We start from the raw sequence: 14,307 nt of genomic DNA, 5'->3' as shown, positions 1-14,307 counted from the left end.
TATATAAATGTACCCTTAGGTACTTTTTAAAAAAAATCTAACTTTCTGTTTAAATTACACACAATATTAAGTTGATGTAAAGATTACAACAACATAACATTAACAGAACTCACCAAAATAATGTTTGCAACTTAAAAAGTTTAACTAAATCAATACATTTGAATTTACTTAGAATTAACTTGCAACTATGCATTGATTTAATAGGCCACTTGAATTTCCTTTCAGAGTGTATAACAGCTGTGGAAGAACAAGTCGGATGAACTACACAGGGTGTTTAACCTGTGAATGATTATGAGAGAACAGGAAACGAGTTTGCATGTAACTATGGAAACAGGTGTTATGATTGAAACCTCTGATGATGGGAATGGGAATTGCTACAGTATGTATGGATGTATCATATAGACAAGCCTTTAGGATGAAGCTGGATGATTTGAAAATCACTGACAGAATAACACCTGTCAAAGTTGCGTTCTGCTGGTTTCCTTGACTGTTGGGTCCAAAACACATGAAATGATGCTGAAATTCAACAGCTAGAAAGCAAAACTGATTTGCAAAATGGTCAATTGTCATGGCGTCAGTGTGGAATATGGTCTGTGAAGCGTGTGTGGGTGTGATGCCTGAAGCTGAGACCACATACTAGTGGTTTACTTGGGTTTGGTCATAGGTCTATTATTTATGAATCAAGTATTAGCTCAGGGTAGCTCACACATACATGTATTGAGAGTAGCTGCAATAGGAGTGCAAAAACTGGCCAGTCAACAGGTACAGTATAGTCCTTACACCACTCCATTACTGTGGAAGTCAATCAATATAATATATATTTTTTGGAAATCTGTCCATAAGATGAGAGGCAAGCCTTGTGAAACAGGCAGGTCAGTCATAAAGCACTGCAAAGTGAGAGTACGAGCGATTAGAGATAGATAGACATTGCCAGGATCACTCAGATTGTGCACACACATGTCTGACATTTACTTAGGTTGACATGTCCTTGTCTGGTGATGACCACTAAAACTTCCTAACAAGGATGAGTGTTCTTTTAATAGCAAGAGGAATGAGGTTCAAGGATGTATGCGCCCAATAAATTCAGAGACAAAATAAGAACATATAGATCGCAGGTGCAGACACAGCGTGGGTTTATCCAATGACAGCTGGATGTCTTCAATTATCTCTCGTTGTACTATAGGGTTAGGATGATGTGGGAATCTGCACTCAAATAATATGGAGAGACTGTCACCTTTGGTATTCACAGAATCTGCTCAATGAATTAGTGAATTTAAGTCTGCTTTGAAGCTGTTGTAAATACCTCATTTAGTAAGTGTCTTTTTTGTCAGAAGAAAACACAAGAGAATCATTTGTTTGGACTATATCGTGTTTTTGTGTTCCTAAATATATTTCAATGTCACTCTGTCAGCTAGCAAACTAGGGGGCCGTATACACTACACCATTTTCAAATAAAAACGGCAAACTTTTTATGCGTTTTGGGGGTGTTAAAATGCAAACTTTTGAAAACGAGTTTCAAAGTGCAAGTTTTTGTAAACAACAATGTTGACGTCTCCGTGTAAACTACAAAAAAAAAAAAAACGTGAATTTGTGAAAATGGTGACGTCATGCGCATGCATATTACTCGTTCAGTTTATAAGCGCATAATGTTTCTTTTCAAAGAGACATCGCCATCTACCGGCCTGGCATGAATAATACAGCATTTTTAGTCACTTTTATGGATGTGAATGGAGATAGTTTTGACAACATTGTCGTCTGTATGCGAAAACGCAAAGGAAAAACTTTTCCATTTTTAGTACATCGTTGTCGTGTAAACATACCCAAAATCATTCAGTGACATCCTCCTGAATAGGGTTGCAAAGGGGTGGAAAGTTTCCGGTAAATTTCTGGAAACTTTCCACGGGAACTTAACCTGAGGAATTTTGGAAATATTCCAATTTGGAAACTTAACAGGAATTTATGGGAATTTATAGGAATTGGAAGTTTTGGGAAATGTATATAAATGTATCATATATGTATCATATACAAACATAAATATAAACATTTTGTTTAGTCATAACATGAAATAACAGTTATTTATTTTTCACATTCAATTAATTCTAATTCAGTAAATATGTAAAATAAATATATTTTTATTGCAGCAATTGTTATGTGTTATTTATTTAAATGTCACATGATCCTTCAGAAATCATTCTAACATGCTGATTAGACGCTCAGTTATTAACAATGTTGGAAAAAGTTGTGCTGCTAAATATTTTTTTGGAACCTGTGATACTTTTTTTCAGGATTCATTGATAAATAAAAAGTTAAAAAGAACAGCATTTATTCAAAATAGAAATCTTTTCTAAAAATATCACTTTAATATAATCTTTTTTATCAATTTCACACATCCTTGCTGAATAAAAGTATTATTTTTTTTCAAAAGAAAAAAAGAAAGAAAAAAAAATTACCGACCCCAAAATTTTGAACGGTAGTGTATATTGTTACAAAAGATTTCTATTTTAAATAAATGCTGTTCTTTAAATTTTTATTCATCAAAGAATCCTGAAAAAAATATCATAGGTTATAAAAAATATTAAGCAGCACAACTGTTTCCAACATTGATAACTGAGTATCAAATCATCATATTAGAATGATCTCTGAAGGATCATGTGACACTGAAGACTGGAGTAATGATGCTGAAAATTCAGCTTTACTGTCATAGGAATAAATTACTTTTTTAAAACATTAAAATATATTACTGTTTAAAATGCAGCATTGGTGAGCATAAGAGACTTCTAGACTTCTTCATATATATGAAATTACTTGTATTTAGTAGCTATGTTTTTTTGTTTTAACTGGCAGTGTGCCAACTGTGTTGATCACTTGGTTTCCTATTATGCAGTACATTAAAGGTGATAAAGAGGATTTTTTGTCAACTGAGAAACCAAAGACTGTTTTTGAAATGAGCGCATGCGTAAGAACAACCCCCCTTCCTTTCAAGGGAACGCCTCCCAAAACGCGTGCACGAGTATTGGAACACGAGTGTTTACCACCGGCATTCGCTGTGTCGTGTTAGTGGATTCATTATGTCGGACTCACCGCAGGTAACTCATAATCTGCAGTTGTTACTCCTGTCTCCTGACAAAAACATTGCATGCGGTGCCTGTGGAGTGTGGAAAGTTACTGGAGCGCGCAGCCGTGCTCGTCTCTCACAAGGAACGTCATGGCAGTGATTGACAAGCCAGAGGGCCAATCGTTTACGCAATGATCACGTAAACGATTGGCTGATGTTTTTAAGGCCCTACCTCATGCACAGATGATGTATATTAATATTATTACTTTCAGTGCACCTAATAAATAGTCTTTTATCAGTTAGTAAAGACAGTTTCAAGTAATATTGCAAAAATGTATAAAACAAAACATCCTCTTTAGCACCTTTAACCATCGAATATGTTCTGATTGGCTTTTACTCTATTGTGCAGCAACACACAGCTTTCAAAGTCAACAGACAAACTGATTATCATTGGAAACTTACCGTGTCATGCCTGGCTAGGAATAGTGTGATCTGGCTGTTGTTTATCTGACACCAACATCCCCTAAGTCATTCCATCATTCAACTCTTTGTCTAGTTTTCCTTGAAAATAGTAAACCTCACATCAGCATGATCCCTCAGGTGAAGCAGTGGACTCATGCAGAGCAGGTATCACATTTCATTTCCTTTTCAATTACCGGCAGAGTGGCAGTGGGCTGTGCCCCGGCAAGCCAGCTGAGAAAGGCCAGCTCTGAAGGTGAGGTTTGGCTGCTCAATCACAGTCCGGTGGAGCAGAGGAGCAAAGGCAGCACGCCAGATGAAACACAATAATGACTTCTCAAATGCTACAACTACACCGAGGAAATGGAGAAAGAAATTCGGACAACTTGTTCTGTTTTTTTCTCATTTCCGCTGAGAAAGAGAGATGTGAGGGAGAAGGATGTAATAGGAAGTGAAGGGCAGATGAGGAAAGGAGTAAAAAAGAGTCTTATGGAAATCTCGGACGGAACAAATTGAAGAATTTGACAATATCTCTGACAGTTTACTCATTATAGCTGAGATGTGCCCTGCGAGTATTATAGCACTGTCAGTCAGAACCACGCTAATCAGAAGCATGAAATATGTGATTAATAAAACATTACCCTGCATTATGTTTTGTCTGTGACTTCTCTTCAAAATATAATACAAAACCTATTAATGTGTTAAAGACATTCTGAACTGAACCAATTTTACTTCTGTAATGTGACATTTTTAAGTGAAAAAAAGAGGAAATTCTATATGAAAAATGGCAGGATACGGACTAACTGGGTAAAAAAAGTGGGTGTTATATATCAGATTGGAGCTGCAGATGCGAGTTTGCTAAAACATATTTAACTTTTGAAATAATGGAAGGAGAGACAGATCTTTTTTGTTCTATATTGTGACTTACATCCGAGTGAAAAAGTTTTTTTGAAAAAGAAAAAAAAAGTAGGGCGGTGACCTGGTTCTATCCAGGCAGATCTGAATGAGAGGCGGGGTTTAAGCGGACTAAATGATTGGAGAAGTCCGGCATACATCACCAGAGAAAAGTCTAACATTTCACTGGAAGATCGACTTTAATTTTGATGAAAGATTTTGACATTTTGATTAAAGGTGCAATATGTAAGGTTTTTGCAGTAAAATATCCAAAATCCACTAGGTCAGTGTTATATATTTTGTTCACTTGAGTACTTACATCATACCAAATTTTTGCAACTATTTGTAAATCGAGAGAAAACCAAGGCTCCGGGACGTGTGAGTCGCCGCCTGTCAATTGCGTCATTCCCGCGTTACCCTCGGTTTCCGGTTTTATTTTGTAGAAACCATGAAAACACCAAAGACGCTTTAATATTTACATGTTTTAATAGACAAAGGAACAACGGTTTTGATATATTTATAGACAGAAAATGAATTATTGTTATATAGCTCAACATGTTTAGTCTTATTGTTTTCTAATTTTCTTGATTTTTTCGCGATGATTTTACCATGCCTCAGAGAAAAACACTATTTTGTCAAGTAGCTAACATAGCATAATCAGATGCAGCTTTATTTTTAGTAATACAGCATTTTCTCCATCATAAAATACATTTTAAAATGAATTACATGCCATTTATCAACTCAAGCCATCCAGCATTTAATATGATATTGTAAAATCCATCTAGTTTACTGCAGTGTGCAACAAGTGTCTCACAGCAGCCGCCGAGCGAACGCACAGAGTAACGTTATAACTTCATTTTCAACACATTCAAATGTATCTAATATGATAAACAGAGCTGCGTTACCTCATACTCATGACCGGAAAAGCAGAAGCGGCGACTGTGACATAATAAAAGTTCAGCTGATCGTGAGGCGTGTGTTGCGCAACACTCGGTCCTGCTCTGCTTCATACTACAATAACATTAATAATCGTATCAATGAACATGATTTCTTCCAGAGTCCTATCCCTATTCTTTTGCACCGTCCGTTGAGGTGAAGACCACATGTCCCAAGATTCAGCGCTCAAACTTGGGGTCATCAAGCTACGCCTTTGTTTTGAATAGGCCTCTAGCGACCTCTAGCGGACAGAAAATATTACAAATTGCACCTTTAAACTATTTTGAGGTTAAAAAAAATGAAAAATGAAACATATTAGGCTAAATTGAGTAATCATTCACAATAAGATCACTAACATGCATTTTTTTTTTTTTTTTTTTAATAGATCTATCAACAACTATATAAATATTAATTTCATGCCATCTTTAATCAATAGTGGCCTATATGTGACATCAGTGGAAAATTAAGTCCAAAACAGTAATTTTTTCTTTGAAAAATCATGCACCAATAAATGGTTCACAATAACACCAGAAACACGCACTAGGAAAATAAACTGTCAGTTTTGAAATATGAAGTTTATATGCACATGACAAAGGTATCTCATAAGCTGGCTATCATGACTGAGACTGTGTAGTCAAGAGTAATGCCCATCAGATATTCAACTGTTTTATGTTTGCTCTTAGGAACATTGCACAAGAGTGAAATAGCACATCAAATAAAACCCACTGAGTGGAATAATATTGGTTCTGTGTACACTGAAGGAAGGTTTGAACTGTGGCTCAGGTGCAATAAATCAGACAAGAGATTTTATCTAAATGAATTCTAGAGACAATATGCGCAAGAGCCACAATGACAATCCTAAGAATGAAATGAGATACCAGGAGATTCCCCTAATCTATATATAGACAAACTGAATTATTGTAAGGTCATCTTTGGCTGTTTTAATTGTTTTTGTCCACCTTATACATTATATGTTTTGTTATTACAGTAGACATATACAGTATAATGAGCAACATATACATTCACCAGCCACTTTATTATGTACACCTTGCTAGTACCGGGTTAGACCCCATTTTGGCATCAGAACTGCCTCAGTTCTTTAAGGCATAAATTCAACAAGGTGCTGGAAAAAATCTGCAGAGATTTGTCTGTATTGACTTGATAGCATCAAGTGGTGCTGCAGATTTGTCGGCTGCAAATATGCTGCAAATATCCCGTTCCACCACATCCCAAATGTGCTCTACTGGACTGAGATCTGGTGACTGTGGAGGACATTTGAGTAGTGAACTCATTGTCCTGATCAAGAAACCAGTTTGAGATGATTTGGGCTTTGTGACATAGTGCATTATCCTGCTGGAAGTAGCCATCAGAAGATGAGTACACTGTGGTTATAAAGAGCTGGACATGGTCAGCAACAATACTCAGGTAGGCTGTGGTGTTTAAACGATGCTCAATTGGTACTAAGGGGCCCAAAATGTGTCAAGAAAATATCCTCCACACCATTACACCACCAGCAGCCTGAACCATTGACACAAGGCAGGATGGATCAATGCTTTCATGTTGTTTACACCAAATTCTGATCTGAATGTCGCAGAAAAAAATCGAGACTCATCTGACCAGGCAAAGTTTTTCCAATCTTCTATTGTCCAATTTTGTGTTGTGAATTGTAGGGTCAGTTTCTAGTTTTCTTAGCTGACAGGAATGGTACTTTTTCCGCTGTAGCCCATCTGTTTCCAGGATGGACATTTTGTGCATTCAGAGATGCTCTTCTGCATACCTGGGTTGTAATGAGTGGTTATTTGAGTTTCAACAAGGCATTTTCGCCCACAGAACTGCCGCTCACTGGATATTTTCTCTTTTTCTGACCATTCTCTGTAAACCCTAGAGATGGTTGTGTGTGAAAGTCCCAGTAGATCAACAGTTTCTGAAATAGACGGCATCAACAACCATGCCACATTCAAAGTCACTTAAATCACCTTTCTTCCCCATTCTGCTCAGTTTGAACTTCAGCAGACTGACATGCCTAAATGCATTGAGTTGCTGCCACATGATTGGCTGATTAGATATTTGCGTTAACAAGCAGTTGAACAGGTGTACCTAATAAAGTGGCCACCAAGTGTAAGTCACGGTTTGGTAAAGCTGCATTCACGTCACCTCGTATTTACCGGAATCTTGAAATGACAACACGTGACGTTATAGTCGGAGCTGTTCACGTCCTTTTGGTCCTTGGACTGGGAATTATGCGTTTCCATGGCACCACTATCAACGCCTAATAAATCAATCTACAGCGGTCAGGTGGTACAGCGGCCACGTGGTACATGTGGGAGCTTTCAGAAAACTCCCAGCTTACAAGCTGTAATTACGAGCTCTACGAGGACGTGAACGCTTTTTACAAGCTAGAATCTCGTAACTACAGGAATTACGAGGTCGCATGAACGCACCTTCAGTACCTTACTTTTGGGGTCACGGGTCGATACAACAGGAAAAACCAACAAATCCCCAATGTGATGTTTCTTTTCATTTATTTTGAACAAACAGTAGTGCAAATTACAGTTTGTGCACCTATAGCGGCATTTAGTCCCGCTGAGGTAGTTAAGTCTTTAACTTGCCCAATGCTGCGCGGTAAAATGCAAAGGCTGTTTTCCAAATTATTATTTTGATTAACGTGGTGTGCGTAGCCTAAACTGTTATTATCTTTCAAGAAATCACAGAAAGATGACCATAAACGAAGAAAACTATCATCAACATCTGAGCCTACTTCACCTTTCCACGACGAGACAACAAGTGAAGCGGCACATGAGGCTTCCCATGCATATTTCATCACTGGAGTGAGACTTCCATGACACAAATTGTCACCATGCCAAATGATTTTGTCTCATTATAACAGCGGAAACAACTTAAAATACTCCATCATATATGGACATACGGATAAGAGTAAGACATCATTCGAAACTGAAAAGGGTCTGTTTTTATTTGTGTACACTCACAAAAAAAACAAAACATTGTGCTTTTGTAAAATAAAGAAAACGAACAGGATGCTGCTTTCTGCCATTCCTAGTTTCCTTTCTGTGAAGATTGTGTAGCACTTGCAAAAATGAATGGAAACTCAGTCTGTAGACTACTAGCAAATTCTTGCGTGCCATTCTGAACTCTTGTTTTTGTATAAACATTTCAATTCTTCTTTCAATAATGGAAGTATTTTCACTAGTGGTCTCAAACCTTTGGCCCCCACTATATGCTGTTGTACAATTGCTTGCTATGAGCTCTATTTAGGGATTGCTGTATTTATAGTATTGAAGTAACTCTTTCATGAGAGCTAAGCGTTTTGGCATGTCGAAAACCTTTGGTTTGTTTACTAGAGGGGCATTACAAGCTTTTGAAACGTGCAAATACTGTTTGTTTTATCTTGAGAAGCCAGCTGCTAAAGCAAGGCTGGATATGGGAATTGAAAACAAATGCAATTTGCAGATTTATTTTCTCCTCTGTCACACAATCCCCTTCAATGTCACTGTCATTTTGTGTGCTGCATGCCTGCTCACTACAGCTATGCTTTTTTTTTATAAACAACCAAAAAAAATCCATTCTTCTCATGAGCTCATGCTATTGGAACTGGCTTGCGTGCTTTGTCAAGTGCAAACCCTTACAGAATTGTAATCAATACAGTTAAAAAGAACTAAATCAACATGGGCCTGAACTATTATTCTTAAAGGTAAAGTGAGGAAATTGAATGTGCAAAGACTTCTACAAGTGAACCACCTGAAGATTGACGTCCATGAATACTGTAAACAATGGTGATTTCAAAAGCACTTTTGTATGAGCCAAGGTCAAGGTTTGGCTGGTTAGCATCACTCTAATAAACTTTGATGGGTTTAAAATAATTATTTTTTAAATAATTGAAAGAAACTGTACACATTATCTTCTGAGTTTAATATAAGTTAAGCTCAATTTAAACTAGTCCCTCCTTTTCTACCTAAAAAGCAAAAATTTGGTTGAGCTGAGACACTAATAATGGAAGTGAAAGGGGGCAATATATGGAAGCCCGTTTTCGCCACTAAATAAAAAAATAAAAACAGTAATTGCAACTTTTTATCTAAGAATTCTGACTTTTTTTCTCACAATTGCGAGTTATAAAGTCAGAATTGTGAGATATAAACTCGTAATTGCGTGATATAAAGTCAGATTTCTGACTTTTTTTCCTCACAAATCTGACTTTATAACTCGCAATTGTGAGAAAAAAAGTGAGATTTCTGAGATATAAACTCGCAATTGCGTAATATAAAGTCTCAATTCTGACTTTTTTTCTCTCAAATTCTTACTTTTTCTCACAATTCTGTGAAACTTTTTTTCTCGCAATTCTGATTTTTTCTCACAATTGTGAGTTTATATCTCAGAATTGTGGCTTTATATCACACAATTGTGAGTTTATATCTCAGAATTGTGGCTTTATATCACACAATTGCAAGTTTATATCTCAGAATTGTGACATTATATCACGCAATTGCAAGTTTATATCTCGCAATGCTGACTTTATATCACGCATTGCTTATTGCGCATTGCTTTATATCACGCATAGTTTATATCTCAGAACTGTGACTTTATAACTCACAATTGTGAGAAAAAAAGTTAGAATTGTGAGAAAAAAGTCAGAATTGTGAGATAAACTCACAATTGTGAGAAAAAAGTCAGAATTGTGAGATAAAAAGTCGCAATTACTGTTTTAATTTTTTAATTTATTGGTGGAAACGGGCTTCCATAGCAATGTGCAAGCATTAAAATACTCATGTTTCAAAAGAAACAAGACATTGCCAACTACTGGCATCCATGTGAACAGGGATCCATGTGAACGTTTTGACAATGTTGTCATCTGTACGCAAAAAACGCAAAAGAAAAACTTTACCGTCTTTAGTGAATCGTTGTTGTGTAAACGTACTACATTTAAACTACAATACATTTGCAATTAACATGCAATTAAGTGTACAAAAGCATTACTTTCATTTTGCACCTAAGCATTTTCTTTTAAATATATCATTTTCTTATTAAAGTATCATTTTTAAAAGTGTGCTTTTCACAAGGGTCTGCATTAAAATCCTCTACGACCTGGCCCCATTTACTTCCAGGGTAAACACTTCACTATAACCTCATTTATGTTTTAAAAGGAAAGGGGGAAAGGTCGAAATTAATTTTTGTGGTAACCAACATTATGCCACAAATGCTGTAAACTGAGGTTATCTTGTATTGACCAAAGAATATTTCTGTAAGGCTACTAAATTTGTTTAAGAAGCCACATGGCATAAGGAGAATTTGAATCCAAGCACCAAACAGATTCCGCCACATAACGTGTAGTACTAGCGACAATGATGTCACTGATGATGTAAAGAGACAATCTCCACAATCTCTTTACACATATTTTTTACTTTAAATACTCCTCTGTGGGATGCTGTTATATATCTTGAAATCATATTATTAAACTGAGTCACTGTCTGGTTCCTCTTCACAAGGGAGAGTCACGCACAGCTTGGTGTCCTTTTCTAGCAAGCAGCAAGTGATCAAGGGCTCACGTCACACTCCACATGGCCAAAGACAGAGATCAGCCAGGCCTGACAGAAGGTTGGGGGAGTGATGGCTGCATCTCTCCAGACTATGAGCTCATGGAGTGTCTCTGGGAAAAGTGCATGGCCTAAAAACTATTAAAAAAATGTCTATTGTTTTTTTTTCTACTGTTATTTTAAAATAAATATTTGAGAAAAAAATATATTTTTTAATCAATATATTTTTAAAATGTACACATATAAGTACATTTTAGCATTTTCTATAATATGCCAATATTTTAATTTGCATACATTCATTATAGAAAAATTCGAATGCATGAGAAAATGTTTCATGACATGGTTCATGCTATGACGTGTCAAAACATGCATTTTATTATTATTATTTTTTAAATATTTAAAAACTACTATATTTTTACAAAAATGAAGATATTTTTGTTCAATTATTCTCGCAGTAAAATAAGTTTTGCTATTTTTTGGCAATAAATGTATTTCCAACACACATTTGCACATCTGCAGCTTTTTATTATTCATAACTTTTTATTATTCATTATTATTCATATAAGAGGATGTATGGAATGACTGAAGGCTATAGCAACTTCTGCGAACACACTGTCTGAAAACAATGATTCAAAACTTGTTTTAATATTTGGTTTTATCTGTCAGTTGACCTTTTCTCAGGGCCGCACAGCTCTATTCTACTGCAGCCAGAATCCATAAATCCTACGGTGACTATTCATTCAAGATATATTGCCGCATCTAAAACAGTCTGGCCAAGAAGTAAAGTATTGACATGTTAAATTGAGCGTGATGTTTCATTGCTTGCCAATTGCTATTCTTCCTAAGTCAAAGTGACGCAGTCAGGGCTTTTTCAATGCCATGGTCGGATCAGGAGCTGCCAGCTGTGCTCTCTAAGACACACGTGCAGAGTTTTGTCTCTATAAACAAACTTTAGAAAAATCCCAGAGGAACGACTGAACTATTTACAGCAGTCTTTAAAGATACAAAGAGAAAAGAGCCATGATTCCCATGACAGCCAATTGTGAAAAAGAAGCTTTCTGTGGCTCGGACTAACATCAAAAGCAAATGAGCTAGATTTCTCAGGTGGCAGATGGTGCTTTCAAAAACACTGTTTTCCAGATTAACAACAGCTCCAAAAATAAATGATCTATGACAAACTTTGTGTAAGTTTATGCATGATCAAGGCCCCTCACTGTGATGGTGATAAAAGGACTAAAAACATAAACAATAGCTGAGGATGCAAATGGATTCGCTGTGTGGAGTTTATGAATACAGAGGGGTCTAAAAGTCTGAGAGGCCGTTTACACGTCAACATTTTCAACTAAAAACGGAAAACTTTTTATGTGTTTTGGTCGTTCATTTACATGACATTGGCATTTTTGGGGGCCTGAAAATGCAAACTTTTGAAAATGATACTGTTATCATCTCGATGTAAACTACAAAAAACTAAAAAAATGCGAATGTTGAAAACGGTGGCGTCATGCGCATGTGTATTATGTGTTCAGTCTTTAGGCGCGTAGTTTCTTTACAAATTGACATCGCCATCTACTGTCCTGGCATCAGAATACAGCGTTTTTAGTCATTTTCAGAGATCTGTGTGAATGAGGATCATTTTGACAACACAAACACATACACACACATATATGTAGATAGATGATAGAACAATAGATGAATAGAACAATAGTTAGAATAATAGAAAGATAGATAGATAGAATTTCAAGATAAAAAGGCAATTATTTATTCAGGAAATTAGAGCTGAGAAAATCTCTTTTTAGTTTCTGAAAGACATACTGTCTGCTCTCCAGAAAGAAAGAACCTGCTGGGATGCACAACAGAAAAAAATGTGATAATTCACTATGTATTGACCTTTAAACAATGGGATGCATCTCTTGAGCAAATCGACATTCAGCTTCAGCTGTCCTTTTTACAACTTTAAGCATCATGCTGTAGAAGAAAATAAGGGTTAGGGGGAAAAAACAGAAAGACGATACTCTTCCCTGGCTGTATGTTTTGAAAATCACTCTACTAAGTCAATAGGACCTGGAAAATGAAATTAGGCCATTATGCACCTGGTTACCATGGCAATAACAAGACCAAGTGATCCCTTAGTGTCTCTCAAGTACTTTATGGATGGCCTCATTGACTAGTGCATTCTGATAACTCTCATTCCAGCAACAGTTCTGCTGCTTTCATGAGAATTTGCTCAGAACGTGAATATTCCAAAAGGAGCCATAATTTTTTTTTTTAAATTGCATTAGTGGTTCTTTTTTTCCTAGGTTACAATTTCTGCCACCTTAGGCAGGTCTATTTGTCCTCCAAAAGACAAACAATGCAGATTGCTCATTCATCTGCATCAGTATGTAATTAGCTTATTCTGATCTGTGGTCTTGATTGCCGTGCCAAATACCCTTAAGGACCAACTTTGTCTCAGTGATTATATAATTCTGTAAATACAGACCATACAAAACAAGGGATTAAATCAGAATATAACACAATAAAATTGATTTATATTATCCATTTCAAGATATGTAAGCCTGTCTGTGGTTTGAAGGTCTGGTTGAAAACCCTGCATCTTTACAATCAATGGAATGAACGTCTCAGGTTACGCATGTAACCATGGTTCCCTGAGAATAGGGAACGAGATGCTGCGTCCCCTAGGGGTCGCTATGGTGGAACTTCTCAAGAACAGAGGCCTCAAGGAAGGCTCTAAGAGAGGAAGCCTAGCTACGTTCATACTCAGGCCAGCTTCCAAAAAGCAGCCCTGGAGAGAGGAGACCTCAACAAGAGGCCTGACAACACTTCACAAACACACAATGCCAGGTTGGAGGCCTAAATAATACCTCCCAGATTGAGAGGGGGCCTAACACACTCGTATTGAGGTAAGCAGCCAAGGAGGCTCAAGAGAGCCTAACTACCTAGCACACTACCCTACTGCCTAGCCAAGCTCAAGGAGCAGAGGCCTCAGCATGATGACTCTCTTATCGAGAGGAGGCCTAACAATGTTCCACACTCAGGATATCTTGAAAGGAGGCTCACAAAGAGCCTACAACCCGACACTACTATCGTGGCAGAGTTCTTAAGAGTGGAGTCCTAAATAAAAACAACTCTCACAAATGAGAGGGGGCCTAACAACGCTCATATTAGCCAAGGAGGCTCAAAGAGAGTCTGGCAACTTAACAAATAATAGCCAAGCTCTAGGAGCGGAGGCCTCAGTATAACGACTCTCTAATCGAGAGGAGGCCTAACAACATTCCTCACTCAGGATGTCTAGCAAGGAGGCTCACAGAGAGCCTTCAACTCAAACCGTTACCCTGGTGGAGCCCTGGAGAGTGGAGACCTAAATATAACTCTCGCTAGCAAGAGGAGGCCAGACAATACCCGCAGTAGCCAAGGAGG

The sequence above is a fragment of the Megalobrama amblycephala genome, linkage group LG1 (genome assembly GCF_018812025.1).
Source record: "Megalobrama amblycephala isolate DHTTF-2021 linkage group LG1, ASM1881202v1, whole genome shotgun sequence".
NCBI classification, from domain to species: domain Eukaryota; kingdom Metazoa; phylum Chordata; class Actinopteri; order Cypriniformes; family Xenocyprididae; genus Megalobrama; species Megalobrama amblycephala.
The sequence above is the reverse complement of the archived record's forward strand: the minus strand, read 5'-3'. Positions refer to the sequence as shown.